The sequence below is a fragment of the Mus caroli genome, unplaced genomic scaffold, assembly GCF_978045245.1.
Source record: "Mus caroli unplaced genomic scaffold, Mus_caroli_1 scaffold_2, whole genome shotgun sequence".
Lineage (NCBI taxonomy): Eukaryota > Metazoa > Chordata > Mammalia > Rodentia > Muridae > Mus > Mus caroli.
Window position 1 is genome coordinate 135,933,593 of NW_028227257.1, and position 23,333 is coordinate 135,956,925.

The 23,333-nt window shown below is 38.4% G+C and overlaps 1 protein-coding gene across 8 annotated transcripts in view; it reads left to right on the forward strand.

The window, feature by feature from the left end:
* The first annotated feature begins 1,346 nt into the window (after window positions 1–1,346).
* The window catches only part of Qtman (queuosine-tRNA mannosyltransferase), a 384,758-nt gene continuing 362,771 nt past the window's right edge, over window positions 1,347–23,333 (forward strand). For 4 of the 8 annotated variants that reach the window (XM_085834933.1, XM_085834937.1, XM_085834936.1 and 1 more), the window contains exon 1: window positions 1,349–1,401. The gene's annotated coding sequence lies outside the window, so the exon portion shown is untranslated. Of the gene's footprint in view, window positions 1,402–23,333 lie in introns of all 8 variants that reach the window. The other 4 variants (XM_085834941.1, XM_029469968.2, XM_029469981.2 and 1 more) reach the window with 3 other exon arrangements.

Here is a 23,333-nt window from a genome sequence, read left to right on the forward strand (position 1 = left end):
CTTGTACCAAACTTGATCTTGATTTGACCAACTCCCCAGCCCACTGAGAAACTAAAATGCTTTCCTGACCTCTGGTTCTTTCCCTCTTGATTATGGTATCTTAAAACCTGCCAAGTAATCACTGACTTTCTTTTTTAGCCTCCCTTTCAGATCATGTAAGAATAATTTCTAATTTTGACGAATAAGATACAAGTGATACAATTACTTGTAGTTGGCCAACTATTCTTACATCTATCTCTAAGTTGAAGCATTTCTTTCTATTTTAGTTTAAAATTTTGAATTTAGTCATTTTCAGGTTTTATTTTTTGGAAACAGGTTCTTATATAGCTTAGGGTCAGAACTTTATTATATAGTTGAGGCTGGTTTTGAACTCCTTACACTCATGCTCCCACTTTCTACCATGCCAGGGTTTTATTAGTCATATTCTTTAAAAAACATGTTTATTTTAATTAAAAAAATTGTGTGTGTGTATTCACATGTGACTGCAGGTGTCTATGGAAGCCAGAGGTGACAGATGCCCTGGATTTGGGGTTATGTAGATTTCTGGGAACTGAGCTGGGGTTTTCTGTCAAAGGAATATACATTTTAAAATATTAAAAATATATTCTTCTCTCAGATATTATTACATCCCTACCACAGTTTCTCATCCCTCCGCTCCTTTTTTTTTTAATTTTTTTTATTAGGTATTTTCCTCATTTACATTTTCAATGCTATCCCAAAAGTCCCCCATACCCTCCCCCCAACTCCCATATCCACCCACTCCCACTTTTTGGCCCTGGCGTTCCCCTGTACTGGGGCATATAAAGTTTGCAAGTCCAATGGGCCTCTCCTTCCAGTGATGCCTCTGCTCCCTCTAATCCCTTCTCCGCCACTACTCCTCCATTGCTCTTCAGTAAACGCAGGCCTCTTATGAATATCAACCAAACAAGGCATGTCAAGTAAGACTAAGAATCTCTTCTCATATTAAGGCTGGGCAGGGCAGCTCAGTAGGAGGAAAATGGTCTCAAAAGCAGGCAAAAGATTTAGAGAAAGCCTTGCTCTCACTGTTAGGAGTCTCACAAGAAGACCCAGCTATACAACTGTAACATGTATGCAGAGGGCCTAGGGCAGACCCATGCAAGCTCCCTGGTAGGTTTAGTCTTTGTGAACTCCTGTGAGCCCAGGTTAATTGATTGTGTGGGTTATCTTGTGGTATCCTAGAATCCTTCCCCTTCTCCTTCTGCAGCTTTTGTTTGGCTGTGGGTCTCTGCTAAGAATTGGGCTAGGCACCAGTCTATGAGTATAGCCGAATATCATTAGGAATAATTTCATTGGTTTATTTTATTATTTTTGCCACTTGTGTTTGGTTCTATCATAGGTCTCTGTGCTGTCCAGCCACTGAGTCCTGGCCCTCCTGGTTGGGTGAGTGGTGGGTTCCCTCTTCTCATGAATCGCAATTTGTGTCACCGTTACCTTAGAACATTTTGTAGACAGGACAAACTGTTGGTCAGAGGTTTCACATTTGAAACTGATAGATCAGGTCTGTCCCTGTCATTCATATTCTTGAATCTGGTAGTCTATGTATGTGTCTCAGAAGATTGGTATACCAAAAGTTTTAGAGTTATAGTATGTATGATATTCGGTTGGAGAGATCCAATTTAAAAGAAAATCCTAGAATGCAGGAACCCTGAGGTCCTTGTTTGGGTGGGTTGGGATTTTTTTACATCCCCCACAGCACGGTGGTGTAGACTTACTAAATATTTGTTGCTTCTGTGTCTTTTCTTGGTAGGTGTCTTTGGAAAGATGGCCATATGTTTTTCATCTGTATGGCTAGTGTCAAGCGCAGTGGACAGATACTCTGTAAATGCTTTGGTCTTTTGCCAGGTGAATGCCAGGAAATACAAAATTATGATTTTAGTAAAACTGAAATTACTAATTTTTTTCTTTGTGTTGAACCAGTACTGAAAGAGAGAATACCAAGGTATATAATAGTTTAGAAAATTGGGAAAAGAAGCATTAATTTTGTTCTTTAATGTCACTGAAAATTTTCAGTGTACAGTTATATAAATTTAGTGATAGAATACCTCCTTCATACTAGAGTAATGTGAAATTTCTACTGGAGCTAAGTATGATAACCATGAATTCAGCAACCTCTAATTGCTACCATAGGCCATATTTTGAAGTTTTGGTTTCACTTTATACGGATGTATTCTTCAGCCCGTAGAATGCATAAATAACGTGATTTGGAAGTTTTGACTACTTTGTCAAGCTGTCCTAGAATTATATTTTAATGTTGTAGTGTGCTTTATGTTGGCGATGGTTCTAAAGTACTGTGAAGTCTTCTCTTTTATGGTTATACTTATGCTATTTTTTTTTTTAGTAGATCAAAATAACGTGTTTATGTATGAAGGCAAAACAAAATAAGAAACATTTCTCGGTTTCTTTTTCAAAACAGTTACTTTTTCATTGAGAAGCTGGTAGAGTTGGGCCTAGCAAATACATACATAGCAGGCCGGTTCTACAGAATGATCACTATGTGAAGATGTGAAGTGCCAGATCTTAACCTTTACAGTGATACTGTCTTTGAACTACACTCATTTTTTTTTTTTCCTACTGAGACTGTTATCAAAGCAAGCTTATAGTAGAAACGGACTTACTTCTATGAAGCTGTCATCTTGCATCTATCCATGCAGTATGCCCCAGTCGTCCTGGACTATCTACTTTCAGATCAGGGTGAATCCATTCCCCACTTCCTTGCTCCCTAGAATCTCTTTTGGTGCAAGTCAGAGTTGTGCCTTGATCACCCATTCTTCACAGAAGTTGGTGTCATGCTGTATATACCCTTGGCATGTACTCTGTGTGCGCCTGAGAGTTTATTTTTAAACACATTTCTCATTAGGAGCTTTACAAATGTAGGACATCTCAAAAGTATGTAAGAAATGCTCAGATATTTCAATAAAGTTGATGAAGAATTTAGGATATAGAATGAGATAAGAGTTTGTAGGAACACATGTTTCCCCTCCTTGTGGCATTTAAGCTATTTGAACAAATGATACATTTTTTTTGAATATTTGTCTAAAAAAGTAATCAAGATTTCTTTTGTGACTGATGACCCAACCAACCTTCCTCCCTCCCCCTCCCTCCCTCCCTCCCTCCCTCCCTCCCTCCCTTTTCAGAACCCTTGTGGAACTAGAACATTCTCTTTGCTTAAGCACCAGGAACAGATTGGTCAGGGCCTCCCTTCTCTGCATAGGGAACTGAGGCCTGTTTTTTTTTTTTTTTTTTTGACATTTGAATCATAATCAAACAATGTAGAACTTTACTGCCAAAATACCCTTCAACCTAGTGTTACAACTTTTCGGAGAGTCTTTCTTAGATAATGAAATCTTTCCTATTACTTTTCATTGCCTGTAAAATATATATTACTATTTTTTTTTTTTTTTTATATTTTTATTACATAATTTCCTCAATTACATTTCCAATACTATCCCAAAAGTCCCCCATAGCGCCCCCCACTTCCCTACCCACCCATTCCCATTCTTTTGGCCCTGGCATTCCCCTATGTTGGGGCATATAAAGTTTGCAAGTCCAATGGGCCTCTCTTTCCATTGATGGCCGACTAGGCCATCTTTCGATACATATGCAGCTAGAGACAAGAGCTCCAGGGTTCCGGTTAGTACATCATGTTGTTCCAACAATAGGGTTGCAGATCCCTTTAGCTCCTTGGGTACTTTCTCTAGCTTCTCCATTGGGAGCCCTGTGATACATCCAATAGCTGACTGTGAACATCCACTCCTGTGTTTGCTAGGCCCCGGCATCGTCTCACAAGAGACAGCTATATTTGGGTCCTTTCAGCAAGATCTTGCTAGTGTATGCAATGGTGTCAGCGTTTAGAAGCTGATTATGGGACGGATCCCTGGATACAGCAGTCTCTAAATGGTCCATCCTTTCATCACAGCTACGAACTTTGTCTCTGTAGCTCCTTCCCTGGGTGTTTTGTTCCCAATTCTAAGAAGGTGCACAGTGTCCACACTTTGGTCTTCATTCTTCTTGAGTTTCATGCGTTTAGCAAATTGTATCTTATATCTTGGGTATCCTAAGTTTTGGGCTAATATCCACTTATCAATGAATACATATTGTGTGAGTTCTTTTGTGATTGTGTTACTTCACTCAAGATGATGCCCTCCAGGTCCATCCATTTGGCTAGGAATTTCATAAATTCATTCTTTTTAATAGCTGAGTAGTACTCCATTGTGTAAATGTACCATAATTTCTGTATCCATTCCTCTGTTGAGGGACATCTGGGTTCTTTCCAGCTTCTGGCTATTATAAATAGGGCTGCTATGAACATAGTGGAGCATGTGTCCTTTTTACCGGTTGGGACATCTTCTGGATATATGCCCAGGAGAGGTATTGCTGGATCCTCCGGTAGTACTATGTCCAATTTTCTGAGGAACCGCCAGACTGATTTCCAGAGTGGTTGTACAAGCTTGCAATCCCACCAACAATGGAGGAGTGTTCCTCTTTCTCCACATCCTCGCCAGCATCTGCTGTCACCTGAATTTTTGATCTTAGCCATTCTGACTGGTGTGAGGTGGAATCTCAGGGTTGTTTTGATTTGCATTTCCCTGATGATTAAGGATGTTGAACATTTTTTCAGGTGCTTCTCTGCCATTCGGTATTCCTCAGGTGAGAATTCTTTGTTCAGTTCTGAGCCCCATTTTTTAATGGGGTTATTTGACTTTCTGGAGTCCACCTTCTTGAGTTCTTTATATATATTGGATATTAGTCCCTTATCTGATTTAGGATAGGTGAAGATCCTTTCCCAATCTGTTGGTGGTTTTTTTGTCTTATTGATGGTGTCTTTAGCCTTGCAGAAGCTTTGTAGTTTCATGAGGTCCCACTTGTCAATTCTCGATCTTACAGCACAAGCCATTACTGTTCTATTCAGGAATTTTTCCCCTGTGCCCATATCTTCAAGGCTTTTCCCCACTTTCTCCTCTATAAGTTTCAGTGTCTCTGGTTTTATGTGAAGTTCCTTGATCCACTTAGACTTGACCTTAGTACAAGGAGATAGGAATGGATCTATTCGCATTCTTCTACATGTTAACAACCAGTTGTGCCAGCACCATTTGTTGAAAATGCTGTCTTTCTTCCACTGGATGTTTTTAGCTCCCTTGTCGAAGATCAAGTGACCATAGGTGTGTGGGTTCATTTCTGGGTCTTCAATTCTATTCCATTGGTCTATTTGTCTGTCACTATACCAGTACCATGCAGTTTTTATCACAATTGCTCTGTAGTAGAGCTTTAGGTCCGGCATGGTGATTCCACCAGAGGTTCTTTTATCCTTGAGAAGAGTTTTTGCTATCCTAGGTTTTTTGTTATTCCAGATGAATTTGCAGATTGCCCTTTCTAATTCGTTGAAGAATTGATTTGGAATTTTGATGGGGATTGCATTGAATCTGTAGATTGCTTTTGGCAAGATAGCCATTTTTACAATGTTGATCCTGCCAATCCATGAGCATGGGAGATCTTTCCATCTTCTGAGATCTTCTATAATTTCTTTCTTCAGAGACTTGAAGTTTTTATTATACAGATCTTTCACTTCCTTAGTTAGAGTCACGCCAAGATATTTTATATTATTTGTGACTATTGAGAAGGGTGTTGTTTCCCTAATTTCTTTCTCAGCCTGTTTATTCTTTGTGTAGAGAAAGGCCATTGATTTGTTTGAGTTAATTTTATATCCAGCTACTTCACCGAAGCTGTTTATCAGGCTTAGGAGTTCTCTGGTGGAATTTTTAGGGTCACTTATATATACTATCATATCATCTGCAAAAAGTGATATTTTGACTTCATCTTTTCCAATTTGTATCCCTTTGATCTCCTTTTGTTGTCGAATTGCTCTGGCTAGGACTTCAAGTACAATGTTGAATAGGTATGGAGAAAGTGGACAGCCTTGTCTAGTCCCTGATTTTAGAGGGATTGCTTCAAGCTTCTCACCATTTACTTTGATGTTGGCTACTGGTTTGCTGTAGATTGCTTTTATCATGTTTAGGTATGGGCCTTGAATTCCTGATCTTTCCAAGACTTTTATCATGAATGGGTGTTGGATCTTGTCAAATGCTTTTTCCGCATCTAAGGAGATGACCATGTGGTTTTTGTCTTTGAGTTTGTTTATATACTGGATTACGTTGATGGATTTCCGTATATTGAACCATCCCTGCATCCCTGGGATGAAACCTACTTGGTCAGGATGGATGATTGTTTTGATGTGTTCTTGGATTCGGTTAGCAAGAACTTTATTGAGGATTTTTGCATCAATATTCATAAGGGATATTGGTCTGAAGTTTTCTATCTTTGTTGGGTCTTTTTGTGGTTTAGGTATCAGAGTAATTGTGGCTTCATAGAATGAGTTGGGTAGGGTACCTTCTGTTTCTATTTTGTGGAATAGTTTGTGAAGAACTGGGATTAGATCTTCTTTGAAGGTCTGATAGAACTCTGCACTAAACCCATCTGGTCCTGGGCTTTTTTTAGTTGGGAGACTATTAATGACTGCTTCTATTTCTTTGGGGGATATAGGGCTGTTTAGATCATTAACCTGATCTTGATTCAACTTTGGTACCTGGTATCTGTCTAGGAACTTCTCCATTTCATCCAGGTTCTCCAGTTTTGTTGAGTATAGCCTTTGGTAGAAGGATCTGATGGTGTTTTGGATGTCTTCAGGATCTGTTGTTATGTCTCCTTTTTCATTTCTGATTTTGTTAATTAGGATGCTTTCCCTGTGCCCTCTAGTGAGTCTGGCTAAGGGTTTATCTATCTTGTTGATTTTCTCAAAGAACCAGCTCCTTGATTGGTTGATTCTTTGAATAGTTTTTCTTGTTTCCACTTGGTTGATTTCACCCCTGAGTTTGATTATTTCCTGCCGTCTACTCCTCTTGGGTGAATTTGCTTCCTTTTGTTCTAGTGCTTTTAGGTGTGTTGTCAAGCTGCTAATGTGTGCTCTCTCTAGTTTCCTTTTGGAGGCACTCAGAGCTATGAGTTTTCCTCTTAAAAATGCTTTCATTGCGTCCCATAAGTTTGGGTATGTTGTGGCTTCATTTTCATTGAACTCTAAAAAGTCCTTAATTTCTTTCTTTATTCCTTCCTTGACCAAGGTATCATTGAGAAGAGTGTTGTTCAGTTTCCACGTGAAGGTTGGCTTTCTATTATTTATTTTGTTATTGAAGATCAGCCTTAGTCCATGGTGATCTGATAGGATGCATGGGACAATTTCAATATTTTTATATCTGTTGAGGCCTGTTTTGTGACCAATTATGTGGTCAATTTTGGAGAAGGTACCATGAGGTGCTGAGAAGAAGGTATATCCTTTTGTTTTAGGATAGAATGTTCTGTAGATATCTGCCAGATCCATTTGATTCATAATTTCTCTTAGTTTCACTGTGTCCCTGTTTAGTTTCTGTTTCCATGATCTGTCCATTGGTGAAAGTGGTGTGTTGAAGTCTCCCACTATTATTGTATGAGGTGCAATGTGTGCTTTGAGATTTACTAAAGTTTCTTTAATGAATGTGGCTGCCTTTGTATTTGGAGCATAGATATTCAGGATTGATAGTTCCTCTTGGAGGATTTTACCTTTGATGAGTATGAAGTGTCCCTCCCTGTCTTTTTTAATGACTTTGGGTTGGAAGTCAATCTTATCAGATATTAGAATGGCTACTCCAGCTTGTTTCTTCATGCCATTTGCTTGGAGAATTGTTTTCCAGCCTTTCATTCTGAGGTAGTGTCTATCCTTTTCTCTGAGATGAGTTTCCTGTAAGCAGCAAAATGTTGGGTCTTGTTTGTGTAGCCAGTTTGTTAGTCTATGTCTTTTTATCGGGGAGTTGAGTCCATTGATATTAAGAGATATTAAGGAAAAGAAATTGGTGTTTCCTGTTATTTTTGATGTTAAAGTTGGCATTTTGTTCTTGTGGCTGTCTTCTTTTAGGTTTGTTGAGGGATTACCTTCTTGTTGTTTCTAGGGCGTGGTTCCTGTCCTTGTATTGGTTTTTTTCTGTTATTATCCTTTGAAGGGCTGGATTCGTAGAGAGATAATGTGTGAATTTGGTTTTGTCGTGGAATACTTTGGTTTCTCCATCTATGTTAATTGAGAGTTTGGCTGGGTATAGTAGCCTGGGCTGGAATTTGTGTTCTTTTAGTGTCTGTATAACATCTGTCCAGGATCTTCTGGCTTTCATAGTCTCTGGTGAAAAGTCTGGTGTAATTCTGATAGGCTTGCCTTTATATGTTACTTGGCCTTTTTCTCTTACTGCTTTTAGTATTCTATCTTTATTTAGAGCATTTGTTGCTCTGATTATTATGTGTCGGGAGGTATTTCTTTTCTGATCCAGTCTATTTGGAGTTCTGTAGGCTTCTTGTATGTTCATGGGCATCTCTTTCTTTAGATTTGGGAAGTTTTCTTCTATAATTTTGTTGAAGATGTTTGCTGGTCCTTTGAGTTGAAAATCTTCATTCTCATCCACTCCTATTATCCGTAGGTTTGGTCTTCTCATTATGTCCTGTATTTCTTGGATGTTTTGAGTTAGGATCTTTTTGCATTTTCCATTTTCCTTGATTGTTGTGCCGATGTTCTCTATGGAATCTTCTGCACCTGAGATTCTCTCTTCCATCTCTTGTATTCTGTTGCTGATGCTCGTATCTATGGTTCCAGATTTCTTTCCTAGGGTTTCTATCTCCAGTGTTGCCTCATTTTGGGTTTTCTTTATTGAGTCTACTTCCCTTTTTAGGTCTAGTATGGTTTTGTTCATTTCCATCATCTGTTTGGATGTGTTTTCCTGTTTTTCTGTAAGGACTTCTACCTGTTTGATTATGTTATCATGTTTTTCTTTAAGGATTTGTAACTCTTTAGCAGTGTTCTCCTGCAATTCTTTAAGGGATTTTTGTGCTTCCTCTTTATTGTCTTCTTCCTTTTTAGCAGTGTTCTCCTGCATTTCTTTAAGTGTGTTATTAACGTCCTTCTTGAAGTCCTCTATCATCATCAGGAGATATGCTTTTAAATCCGTGTCTAGCTTTTCCGGTGTGTTGGGGTGCCCTGGACTGGGTGAAGTGGGGGTGCTGGGTTCTGATGATGGTGAGTGGTCTTGGTTTCTGTTAGTAAGATTATTACGTTTACCTTTCGCCATCTGGTAATCTCTGGGGTTAGTTGTTATCGTTGTCACTATTTAAAGCTTGGAGCAGAAGCTGTGTTCCACTCGCCAGCAGTCTCTAAATCCTGCGGCGGGGGTCGTGGGTAGCTGACGGTACCCCGGTGCTGGTCCAGCCGGAAGAGGCCTGTGGTCCTACTCAGGCCGTTTTTCTGCTTCCCTAACTAATGCAGTCTCTGGTCCCGCGTGCAATTGGATTGGAGCAGAAGCTGTGTTCCACTCTCCAGAAGTCTTAAGATCCTGTGGTGGGTGTTGTGGGTAGCTGGTGAGTGTCAGCAGACCCTGCGCCCCAGCTGCCCCGGTGCTTTTCTGACCGGAAGAGGGTTGTGGCCCTATGTAGGCCGGATTTCTCTCTCCCCAACCAGAGCAGTCTCAGGTCCCGCGTGATTGGACTGGAGCAGAAGCTGTGTTCCACTCACCAGCAGTCCCAAAATCCTGCGGCGGGGGTCGTGGGTAGCTGGCGGGTGTCAGGCAACCCTGCGCTCCCGCTACCCTGGCGCTGATCCGGCCGGGTGAGGCCTGTGGCCCTACTCAGGCCAGTTTCTGCTTCCCTAACTAATGCAGTCTCAGGTCCCGCGCAATTGGATTGGAGCAGAAGCTGTGTTCCACTCACCAGCAGTCCCAAAATCCTGCGGCGGGGGTCGTGGGTAGCTGGCGGGTGTCAGGCAACCCTGCGCTCCCGCTACCCCGGTGCTGATCCAGCCGGATGAGGCCTGTGGTCCTACTCAGGCCGGTTTCTGCTTCCCTAACTAATGCAGTCTCAGGTCCCGCGCAATTGGATTGGAGCAGAAGCTGTGCTCCACTCACCAGAAGTTTTAAGATCCTGTGGCGGGTGTTGTGGGCAGTTGGCGAGTGTCAGCAGACCCTGCGCCCCAGCTGCTCAGGTGCTTTTCTGACCGGAAGAGGGTTGTGGCCCTATGTGGGCCGGATTTCTCTCTCCCCAACCAGAGCAGTCTCAGGTCCCGCGTGGTTGGACTGGAGCAGAAGCTGTGTTCCACTCACCAGCAGTCCCAAAATCCTGCGGCGGGGGTCGTGGGTAGCTGGCGGGTGTCAGGCAACCCTGCGCTCCCGCTACCCTGGCGCTGATCCGGCCGGGTGAGGCCTGTGGCCCTACTTGAGGCCTGTTTTTATCTGCAGATAGTATTGGCCGAATCAGGATGCTGCGTGTGACTCCATCTTCTAGATTCAGATCATTGCACTGCCCTTGATACTGAAATGTAGATCCTTGAGCTGTCACCAATTGTAACATTTTTGAGGTTCAGCTTTTCATATGCATCAGAAGCTCTAGGATAGCCAGGATTTATCCAGTCACGACTTAGAACCCTGTCCTGGCTAGCCTCTAGTTAGGTTTAAATTATCTTGTCCATTTTGAGGGGTGGCTGACTATTTTCAAGTGTTTGACTTTCTGCCCTATGGTTTTTCCATTTTGATAAGGCTTTCTTTTGATAAGGTATTCATTATACATTTCTGTAATATGGTCATTTCCTGTTTTGTAGACTGTGTATACCTTAGGAGTGAGACTAGATATCTCTATAGCAAGTTATTAACATTGGTTAAATATCCATCCATTCTAATAGTAAGTTCTGTATTAGTGTTGGGGGACAGTGTTCATAGAAAATTTATAATACATTTAAGAAGTTTAAAGATTCTATTGACAATGTTAGTACTTGGAGGTTTTGTATTTTACACATTATAAACATCCATATGAAAAATGATTTCAGTCATCTTAGAGACATTTACTTAAGGTACAAAAAATTCATGATGTTGAATTATAAGGCACTGCACATTTCAGTGTACTTGCAGTTTGATGAATATGTATATATTATTTTATATTTCTTACACATAGAAATTTTATGGCACTATAAAGAAGTGAGTTTAATGACCCCATTTTTGTTCATTAGTAATTATATACTAAAGACTAAATTCTCATTACAAGGCCCTTAAATTACTGCCTATAAAAAGAGAGACCTCTTTGATTTTCTTCTCCATACAATTCTAGTTATTGTATTGAGGAAGTCATCAAACTCTTTAGTCGTCTAAACCTTTAATTTGGTTTTAGAGCAGCAGTCATATATTGAACTCTCAAATTGCCATGTCTTTAACAAGCAATGCAAACACTCCGTATTAAAAAGGTAATGACCATAACTTTTCTTAGAGGGTTTCTTGTACTCATTTTTTAAAGAGGACATTTGAGCTAAATTTTCCACAAAAGCCAAAATCTCATACATTTAATGGCAGTTGAGTCCATGTGTACGTGTAGAAGGGGAAGATGGCAGTTTCTGTAGTGGTGTCTTTAAGTGGACAATTTACTAATTATGTTGAGGTAAACATTTTACAACTCTAAAGGAAAACTTCAATTATCTGAATGAAATGAAGTATGTAAAATTGATTCAGATAAGTGGGGGAACTCTTACTTTAAATGATGCATGCTAAAAGATATGACCTCAATCTTCACCCCCTTTATGTTTGTCATTCGCTTTTGTATTATTGCATTGTGGTTCTTTTTGGCCACAATAGAAATCATTGATTCATTGATGGGAGGAAGTAGTGTTGAGGTATAGGTTTTTTTTTTTTAATATCCTTTTCCCCAAATGTGGAATGATGTTCTGTGACATTAGTACTTGTTTATCTCTGGCCTATACTGCCTTCTGTTTTAGTGATATCCCAGAGCCTTTCATTTTGTTAGCTTCCTCAAAAACGCATGTGGACTCTGAGACTATGATTTGATTAAAATTAAACCACACTCCTCTCTAACCCACAGATGCTTATACCTTTTAAAAGTTCCGTTTCCAACAAGCAGATTGAACTGGGTAAACCTTTAATCTAACTCTTTAACAGCTATTTTGTAGTGTAAATGCTTAAAATAGAAACAAGCCTCAGGGCATGACTCCTGACCTTTGTTGATTCTAACATTTTTCTGATTGGTTGGTGTTTAGGAAAAATGATTTCTGTTGCAGATGACGTAGGTTTTGGGTACTTGAGGCTTTGAAAGCTATTGTGTAACTTGTAGATGGCCTCAGTATCTGTGATGACATTACCTTCTAAGCTGCTTCTTCTTCTTTAAGTGTAAACAATTCACACAGATGTGCCCTGGCATTGCGTAAGTCAGTGTACTTCCCTCTCTGACATTGCCTTTAGATGATCTCCTTTACTTGAAGCATGTGAGAACATACCTATTATCAACATGTACTTCTTCATTTGTTGATTTTTAAGATGCAAGTTGAGTCATATCTTGATTGATTTGGGAAGAATGTGGTATCAGCAAGTGCTGTATCAACTTTGTGAGTAATTGGTGAGTCATTGAGACTTTCTTTAATAGATCTGCATTATGAGCAAAGATTTTGGGCTTAGCAGTCAGTTGAGACTGATTTTGATTTTTGTACAATATAAGCAATAGGTCTTGGGAGGAAGGTAGGTATTTAAACATGTATGAACTTCAGTTTCCTCATGTTTGAAATGGAGATGATATCATGTGGTACTTAAAATAATCTTTGATGCATTAATTTATGATCATATTTAAATAGTATGAATTAATACATTATTTAGTTTATATGCTATTTTAAATAGAAGATGTTCCTAATTAACTAAAACAGTTACTCTTTCCAAATAGAGATCTGGTTCAGTCTGTTTATGTACACATAATATACTGGTATGTGGTATAGAGGGGCAGAATATACTGTTCTTATGGTTTGGATGTCCCTCAAAGGGCTTGCTTTCTAAAGTGATGCTATTCGCAGGGACTCTTAGAAAGGTAGGGCCTAATATTACAATGTATTAAAGAGTACTGGGAGAACATGAGGCAACTGGGCTCATAATTTCTGTTCCCTAGCTTGAGATATATGATCTCCAACTTGCTTTCACCTTGCCACAAGTATTCATGTATAGTAAAGATATCAAGACTTCATGTTAGATTTGCATTGGTTATGTCTGAATCTAAGGTATATTAGCAGCTGTTTTTGTGACCTTGAACAATCAACTTCCTCTGCTTCTCATCTGGATTTCTAGAGGATTAAATGAGATAATGTTTATATACGCAGACTCAGTGCTGATTGCTGTTATTTGTATTACTACTAAGTTCCAGAACACATGAGAGCATTTTGAATTAAAAGCAAAATTATAAATGCAGAAACTTGGTCTGCCAGTTGCATAGGGATATTTACTATAGATTTGGAGATGTCCCTAATCATTTATAGCTTTCTATGTTTGCTTAAAATAGTAGTTCTCAAGCTGGGCAGTGGTGATTCATGCCTTTAAGTCTAGCATTTAGAGGGAGAGAGCAGTGAATCTTGGAGTTCAAGGCCAGCCTTGTCTATGGAGTTAGTTCCAGGACAGCTAGGGCTACACAGAGAAACTGTGTCTTGGGAAACAAACTAACAAGCAAGCAAACAAAAAGAGATAGTATTTCTTAGAATATGTTATAGCTACTTGTTAACAGGTGGGGCGCACAGAATTAAGACTATTATCATAGTAATAAACTTCTTGCCTTTTTGACCTGACATTTGTCTTGTGGTTTAAAAACAAGAATGTGTAAATCTGTGGACATCTTCATAGAAATTAAATACCAGTGATGCCATGATATACTAGTAATTGTATATGTCTCATGTGACATGCATTTAAAAACACTGAAAACATCAAATATCCAGCCATCTTTACTTCAGAAGGTACTTGAGGGAGAAGTAAGAATGAGTTTTTAAAATTTTAACTTATGAGTCTTTCTTTTAATGTTTCCTGAGATGAAATTTGAAGGAGGCAAAAGGCACTACTGACTTATATGCAGTATATATTGCTTGTCTAAAGGAAAAAAAAGCCCTGTTCTTTTTTTCTGAGTTATCAGTAAAGCTAGCCACATTGTTTTTGATTTTTTTTTTTTTAAATATGAACTACCACTTCTACTTTAAAGAATGACTAGAAAAGAAACTATGATGATTTAGACTTAGTCATCTGTTAGCCGTTTTCTTGAAAATAAAGAAGAGGGTCTGTCACTTTAAGGGCAACAACTGTTAAGGTTTTTATTTTTGACCCCCAAAATAAAAATCTAAATTTGTTTATGAAAATTGAATTTTAGAAAACCTTTGTTACTTGCTGTGTCCTTATCAGCTTTTCAACATTTGAAAAATTCTTCTGGTAACACAGTGATACCAATGAAGGTTTGCTGCTATGTAATGAATTATGAGAAGATTTGTATCAGTAAGCCAATAGTTTTAAAATGAGTCGCCTTTACAAGTAAGGCTATTAGTATATATATATATAGGTTATTTGTATTAACATTTTTCTTACTGTTTGTGAAGCCATTTTTTCACATAGCTTAGTCAAAACTATATTTCACAGCAGAATCAGTGTAGAAACAGATATGAGAATACACTTGTCTTCTCATAAGGTAAACACAGTGATATTTGCAAAACCTATAACAGTATTATTTTTCTTATTAAGCTTTTGTATTTTGAAAAGTGTTTTTATAAGATATAAAATTATTTTAAATATTACATATCTTATTAGGTTTATGATGATTTAACAGATAGTATCTTACTTTCAAATATAAACATACTGATAATTTTAATGCATAAAGTATTTTGTAGTGATCTAACAATTTTTAAGAATACAAAAGGAGTTTAGACACTAAGAAATTTGAAAACTTTTTTTAAAAATTAAAGTCAATGAATGGCATCTTAAATATTTAGTCTTTTCAGGATTTCTTTAAATATGGGCTACATGTAACTAATTTATTGTCTTAATTTTAAGGCTCCCTATTATTGGACTTTTGTGTCACTTTAGAATATATATATTTTTCAGCTTTGTGAGTTTTTTAATTGTCTTTCCTTTTTTTTTATAATTAATGTCACAATTTATTCATATGAAACTTTGATTAAAAATAAGCACTTTTCCCATGTTACTTTGTTTCTTTTTTTTTTTTTAATTAGGTATTTTCCTCATTTACATTTCCAATGCTATCCCAAAAGTCCCCCATGCCCTCCCCCCAACTCCCCTACCCATCCACTCCCACTTTTTGGCCCTGGCATTCCCCTGTACTGGGGCATATAAAGTTTGCATGTCCAATGGGCCTCTCTTTCCAGAGATGGCCGACTAGGCCATCTTTTGATAACAAAAGCAGCTAGAGTCAAGAGCTCCGGGGTACTGGTTAGTTCATATTGTTGTTCCACCTATAGGGTTGCAGATCCCTTTAGCTCCTTGGGTACTTTCTCTAGCTCCTCCATTGGGGGCCCTGTGTTCCATCTAATAGCTGACTGTGAACATCCACTTCTGTGTTTGCTAGGCCCCTGCGTAGTCTCACTAGAGACAGCTTTATCAGGGTCCTATCAGCACAATCTTGCTAGTGTATGCAATGGTGTCAGCGTTTGGAGGCTGATTATGGGATGGATCCCTGGATATGACAGTCTCTAGATGGTCCATCCTTTTGTCTCAGCTCCAAACTTTGTCTCTGTAACTTCTTCCATGGGTATTTTGTTCCCAATTCTAAGAAGGGGCAAAGTGTCCACACTTTGGTCTTTGTTCTTGAGATTCATGTGTTTTGCAAATTGTAACTATCTTGGGTATCCTAAGTTTCTGGGCTAATATCCACTTATCAGTGAGTACATATCATTTGAGATCTTTTGTGATTGGGTTACTTCACTCAGGATAATGCCCTCCAGGTCCAACCATTTGCCTAGGAATTTCATAAATTCATTCTTTTTAATAGCTGAGTAGTACTCCATTGTGTAAATGTACCACATTTTCTGTATCCATTCCTCTGTTGAGGGGCATCTGGGTTCTTTCCAGCTTCTGGCTATTATAAATAAGGCTGCTATGAACATAGTGGAGCATGTTTCTTTCTTACTAGTTGGAACATCTTCTGGAAATATGCCCAGGAGAGGTATTGCGGGATCCTCCGGTAGTACCATGTCCAATTTTCTGAGAAACTGCCAGACTGATTTCCAGAGTGGTTGTATAAGCTTGCAATCCCACCAACAATGGAGGAGTGTTCCTCTTTCTCCACATCCTCGCCAGCATCTGCTGTCACCTGAATTTTTGATTTTAGCCATTCTGACTGGTGTGAGATAGAATCTCAGGGTTGTTTTGATTTGCATTTCCCTGATGATTAAGGATGCTGAACATTTTTTCAGATGTTTCTCAACCATTCGGTATTCCTCAGGTGAGAATTCTTTGTTTAGCTCAGAGCCCCATTTTTTAATGGGGTTATTTGATTTTCTGGAGTCCACCTTCTTGAGTTCTTTATATATATTGGATATATATATATATTAGTCTTCTATCTGATTTAGGATAGGTAAAGATCCTTTCCCAATCTGTTGGTGGCCTTTTTGTCTTATTGACGGTGTCTTTTGCCTTACAGAAGCTTTGCAGTTTCATAAGGTCCCATTTGTCAATTCTAGATCTTTTTTTTTTTTCTTTTTTGATTTTTCGAGACAGGGTTTCTCTGTGTAGCCCTGGCTGTCCTGGAACTCACTCTGTAGACCAGGCTGGCCTCGAACTCAGAAATCCGCCTGCCTCTGCCTCCCAAGTGCTGGGATTAAAGGCGTGCGCCACCACTGCCCGCCCTCAATTCTCGATCTTACAGCACAAGCCATTGCTGTTCTATTCAGGAATTTTTCCCCTGTGCCAATATCTTCGAGGCTATTCCCCACTTTCTCCTTTATAAGTTTCAGTCAAAGATATATATTTTTAAAGTTGTTGCCATCCAAGTAACTACTTTAAGTTGAGCTAATAGTAGCGTCAGCTAACCTCTTCTCTCCTGATACCCTTGGTGTCATTGTGAGCTTTGACATGAGTTGATGCTCAAAGAGATACAGAATAATCTGGGCTTCCTTGGTAGGTGTATAATAGCATTTGGATGAAGCAGCCATAGAAACTTGGATCAACTATCAGCTGGAGAGAAAAAAGGAAATGTAGTATGTTCCAAGGTGAGTATTCTTAGGTGAGAAAGACAACAATATGTATAGATTTTGATTTTTGTTATCCTCTTATATTTGGTGTTTGTTTGAACTATGCTGAAGAACGGAAGAGCAGGCAATTCGTAAGGGCTGGGCTCCTAGGCCAAAAGTTTGAAGGGTCAAAGAGAAGTAGGTAAGAGGAGTCATTGAGTCTGGGAGAAGTTGAAATATTAAGGTTATAAAGGTGCCCAAAGTCACTCACATGTCGGAGTGGTTGTTAGAGCATGGTGGAAGTGATAGTCAGCATGCATAGTAATGTCAGAAAATGTTGTTCAGCTCTGAAAATCGGAGAGACCTCCATTACACTTGGTGCAGAGTAGAAGTCCAGAACTAGGAGAACTTTGGGCGTGGAAGAGGCGAGTATTGGAGACTTGGAGCTGAGCTGTTTGTTTGTTCCTGCTCAAGGTCCTTTGATTAAGGCAAACCTGTGCCAAGGGGAAGAACAAAGGGAGTCTAGCTGTCTATATTGGAGGGAGATATTGAGTGGATGGGAAGTGAGACAGGGAAACAGTTGATTGATTATTGTCATTCTTCTGAGGTTATTAATACAGTACACCCTTGGCATCACAGTTTCTACACCAAAAGCTTTAGGTGTTGGTGGACTTTTCTCTTTAAAGGACCCAGATGGTAAGTATTTTGGGCTGGTGTGTTTTGTGGCTAATACTCCAGTGTGCTGTAGAGAAGTAGTGAAGGAACATTGACCATTGTTTAGTAGGCATTATTTATGGAGACTGAAATCTGATTCCATGTTATTTTCACATGTAACAGAATATAAAATAATGTTTCCTAGTTCTTTGAAAATATAAAACCTACTTTAGGTTATACCTATTTAAGAACAGGTAGCAGTGCTGATTTTACTTTTGTGTTCCAGCTTGCCGACTCTGTTTTAGGAAGTAAGTGTCTTATCAGTTATGATGAAGCAAGCTTGGCAGTACTGAAATAGATGTTCTCTAGGACAATGCTGTTAGTGATAATGTCTTGTAGGTGACAGTAATGATAAAAATCCATTTAAGTATTTAGATGTGACATCTGCAGCAGGTTCTAATCATTCAGTTATGAGACAGACTGGAAACTTGACAAGAGTTGTCACCTACTGTGCAGAGGCAGCCAAAATCCATTACAGCAATTGTCTGGGTGAGCTGCCTGCTGGGGCCAATGATGCACTGTTAGACAAAGATGGTGAAAGAGAAGTTTGCCATATCCTTGGGATGACTAGCTGAGAGTGTGGCACAAGAACAGCATTAAGTTTTGTGAGTCCAAAAACTTTATGGCTACATAAAAATAAAACTGAAAAAAAAATGTATAGTGGTGGTTAGTTTAGTTGAAGTAAATTTGATCTTTATTTGTGGAATGTAAACTACATTATCATTCCGTAATGATATGTAGTAATTGTCGTGGTATCTGACTTTAAAGATACTGTTTTCATTCATGAAACTTACATAGTTATTACTTTTTAGGGTTGAATTCTAACGGGAAATGCAATGAAGAATGACAGCTGTTTATTAGACTAGGTTAGTTTAAGCACTATAATGCTTTTCTTTATTTTTTTATACATTTTAAATAGAAGTATAATTGTATTACTTCTCCCTTTTCTGTTAACCTTTCAGACTCTTCCAGAACTCTTCCCTCTAACCTCTATTATGGCTTCCCCACTCTCAAATTAATAGGCTCTTTTTCTTTGATTATTACTGTTACATACATATGTACATATATACATATATGCACAAATACATAATTAAATACAACCTACTGAGCCTGTTTGTGTTCTTTTGTGTGTATGGTGTCAGGGGTGACCACTTTGTGTTGACTAATCAATTGGGGCTCATCCCCTGGAGAGGCTAACTCTCCCTCTCTCAGCAGTCATTTGTTGCCATGTAGTTCTTTGTCTTGGGGATGGACAGACCTATTGAAAAATTTCCTCTTTCATGTTAGTGTGTTTATTGGTATTGCCATTGTTTGGGTCTTGTTTCTGCAGCCATGTTTAGAAGAGACTGTTTCACAGCAAACTTCCTAGTGTTCTGGCTCTTAAAATCTTCCCAGCCCCTCTTTTGCAGGACTGGTTCTGTGTGGGCAAGCCATGCATTTACATTGCGTCCAGTTGTGGCTTTCCATTTACTTTAAAGAGGTGTCTTTGATGAGGGGTGGTAGCTACATTTACCTGTCACATAAGGATTACATTTAGAATGTAGTAAGGAATTATGCTGGTCTAGCAAAAGTGATGTCTGTGAACGGTTGTCAGAGCCTGTGATATATGCTGAAGAGTGACATACTGGGTCATATGGTGATTGTTTTAGTTTTTGAGGATTCTCTAGATTGACTTCTAGAGCAACTGCACCACTTCACATTTCCATCAACAGTGAATGAGGGCTCCTCCTTTCCATGGCCACACCAGTGTTTGTTGTTAGTTGTTTCTTGACCTTAGCAGTTTTGACTGGCTGAGATCTCAAAGTTGTTTTAATTTGCATTTCTCTAATTGCTACCCTTTTTGAGGTGTTTCTTAGTACTTTTATTTCTTCTGTTGAGATGCCTAATCCATTTTTTAGTTGGGTCATTTGTTTCCCTAACAAATGGGTTTTGAGTTTTTTGTATATTTTGTATATTAATCCTTTGACAGATAAATAGCAAAGAACTTATCTTCCATTCCTCTTCAGTCAATTGATCATTTCCTTATCTGTACAGAAGCTGTTTAGTTGCATGAACCCCCTCTGCTCTGTCAATTCCTCAGTAACTGGATTCCTATTCAGAGAGGTCTGCCCTATACCCAAATCTTGTAGGAAACTGACCATGTTGTGTGGTATTTTTTTTTTTTAAGCAGTTTTAGGTTTTAGTGTTGGAGATTTCACATGGGTGTAATTGTTGTCAGGGTGATAGATGCAGATCTGATTTTGTTCTTCTGCATGTGACCCTACAGTGTCTCCAGCACCATTTCTTAAAGATGCTGTCTGTTCTCCAATAATCACTCTAATTTTCTCATGTAAATTTTACTTGGGATTCTTGAGAGTGTGTTGTCATGTGATTAAAGTATATTTGTATTTGCAGAAAGCTACTTAGAAGTTTTCTATGACAATATCTCTGAACTGTGGCATCATGCACAGGGCTGGCATGGGTCTGGGCCAAATGGAGTCCCAGCCCAGAGAGAAGTGGACACATGCCCCCATCTGTAACCCTAAAGCTATCTGCATTTGATAACCACTAGCAAATGAAAACTACTTTTCTCCAATAGAGTATCACTGCGGATACAGACCTCTCTCAAGGACAGGCCTCTTGTCCAGCAGTAGCTAGCTAACACAAAGAGAAGTTAGTGGCATATTTGGAGGTTCTTTATTTCATAAAAGTTTGACAGGCATTTTTTTAAACCTTATAGGTCCTTTCTGTATATATTATGGCTTATAGTATTGTATTTTTATGGGATTCCTGTATATGTGAATGTGTCTCAGCATCTATAAGTACTTCTTACAGTTTTTCTTTGGTTCTTTTTCTCCGATTTTTTGTTTGGTCACCATTTGTTTGTCTTTGCTTTATCTTATTACTGTTGTTGTTATTATTATTATTATTATTATTATTATTATTATTTTATTCTTTAGATCCATGATTGCTTTCTAGGGAGAGACCGACAAGGTATAAGTGTTGATGGAAGGAGGGAGAGATTGTAATCAGAATATAGTGTATGAAAAGAAATCTATTTTCTTTTTTTTTAATCTTTTTTTTTAAGACTTATTTATTTTATGTGTGTGAAGGCATCAGATTCTATTACAGATGGTTGTAAGCCACCATGTCGTTGCTGGGAATTCAACTCAGGACGTCTGGAAGAAGAGTCAGTGCTCTTAAACACCGAACAATCTCTCCAGCCCCCAAGAAATTTATTTTCAATGAAAGAAAAATGACAATAAAGTCTCAAGTAGACTCATACCTAATAACTAGAGATCCTTCCTGTACTGCGTTTGTGAGCTTAGAGTAGTTGTAGTCATAAATTCTTGCAGACCCTTTAACTGAATTTACTTGAAATGATTTAACTATGAGGTATGACTTGGAATAAACTCTTTAAAAAGAGCTATTGAATTGCAATATGTTGTAAGAAAATTGGACTGTCAATGTATTTTTAATAAGATCAATGCTTAGCTGAGTCTCTGCATTTAGTATATATCACATATCATTAGCTGAGTGTTTGAAACTAGTACTGGGAAACAGGATGAGTGTGTTCTCTAAAAGTTAAACTCACTTTCCCCTGGAGTGAAAATTATCATCATTTTCTCCCCTTAGCATTCAACAGAAACTCTGATAACTTTAGTTATATATATAAAACATACATGCTCTATAGTGTGTATATCCCACCCTCAAACAAAACACTTTGCTTACTTTTACTTTGAAATCTGTATTCAGAACATACATGATTCAGTTGTCAGTATGCACTGCCATGGTCAGAGTAGGGTGCAATTCACATGTCCATCCTTCTAATAATAAGATTTGGAGAGGTTACACACACAGCTAATTTACACATTTGATTAGAAATTGCATTTGTATGATAGCTTTAGGTGTAATTGATTTGATTGATCATAGATTTTTTTTTCTTTTATTGAAGCAGCGCTTGTTGCTGAAAGCCACGTGTGTTGTATCATTTGAATACTTTAAACTCCTCTGATTCTGGAAGGAGGATGTTCTTAGACATGTTTTAATCCAGCACCTCAAAGGTTTTGAGTCCAAATGCTTTGTTGTCTATAAATTGCACATAATTGAACTTACTGGGTTGAATTTTGGATTGCTGTTTTTAGTATTTTGAAAACTGCCACTTTTTAACTCTGCCATTTCACAATCCTGTATGTGTGTTTTTAAAGCAATAACTACCTCTGTTTTTGTTTTGTTTTGTTTTGTTTTGTTTTGTTTTTTCGAGACAGGGTTTCTCTGTGTAGCCCTGGCTGTCCTGGAACTCACTTTGTAGTCCAGGCTGGCCTCGAACTCAGAAATCCACCTGCCTCTGCCTTCCAAGTGCTGGGATTAAAGGCGTGTGCCACCACCGCCCGGCAACTACCTCTTTATCTTATAGATAAGATACGTTTAATAAGAGATGTGAATTTAACATTGATAGTAAGTTCAAATTAGGAAACCTGTGGTGGTCTTTTGAGCCTGGTGTAAGGGAGAAGGAACAGTGAGTTAAGCGTTGGAGATTATGGTTGTTAATTTTTTTAATGTAAATCCTTCTCAAGATGTAATAATTCAGAAAAATACATAAATATTTATTTATGTAGACTCTAGTTTTATATATACGCCCATCCTCACTACCTCATTAACAAAAACTGTAGGCCTAGTTGATCATGGGTTGAGACCTCTGAAACTGTAAAGCCAAATCAATCTTTCTTCCTTTTAATTTCTGTCATGTATTTAATAATCATAATAAAAAAGTCTGACTGACTTTTGGTAGAGTTTGTTCACTGTACTTCTCTCAAACCAGATGTTAAGATCCTGTACATAAGTTATTTTCACATCAGTCTATAGCCTTTAAAGTAGTAGTGTCTCAAGTTCCCAACAAGATGTTAGAAGCAAAATAGTACATCCGTGTAGCTTTCAAGTGGGAAGCAAGATCCTTTATAGTAGTGATGTATTTGTGTAAAGATATTTTTTGGTATGATGATTGGTAAGTAAAGAAATAGAAGAAACCAGCCTGCACTATGAGTAAATTTTAAGATTTAAGAGCTTTTACCACGAGCGACATCTTGTTGGTATAGAATGATGTTGGAATCACCTTCAGAAGCAGTGATGATACAGTTGTAATTAGTGTATCTGAACTTGAGAACGCTGCAGTTTACTGAATTGTCTTTGGTATTAGTATAGTATTGTTTAGCCTCACTTGTAGGTCATTCTATGACGGAAAATGCCTATACAAGAGTGTGATAATGAGCCATTTTAGAAATGGATGCACATTGTAAGCTCTGAATTGGATGAACTCCAAAAGAGATGGTGTAGAAAATGTACTTGAAGGAAAGCACTATGTTGAAAGAACCAGCAAAAGAAAATGAAAGCATGTACTCCATTTGGTTCAGTTGATTAATTTCCTAGTTTAATAAGATTTTTGTTTTGTTAAGCAAAGTGTTAGTGAGCACTTAGAGCAGAATAAGGAAGACATTTCGCTAGGCATTTATGGAAGGCAAAGATGGTTGTGACATTTTTGTCTTTAGGGAGCATCTGCTTCAGTATAAATAGTGGAAGTTCACCTGTAGCA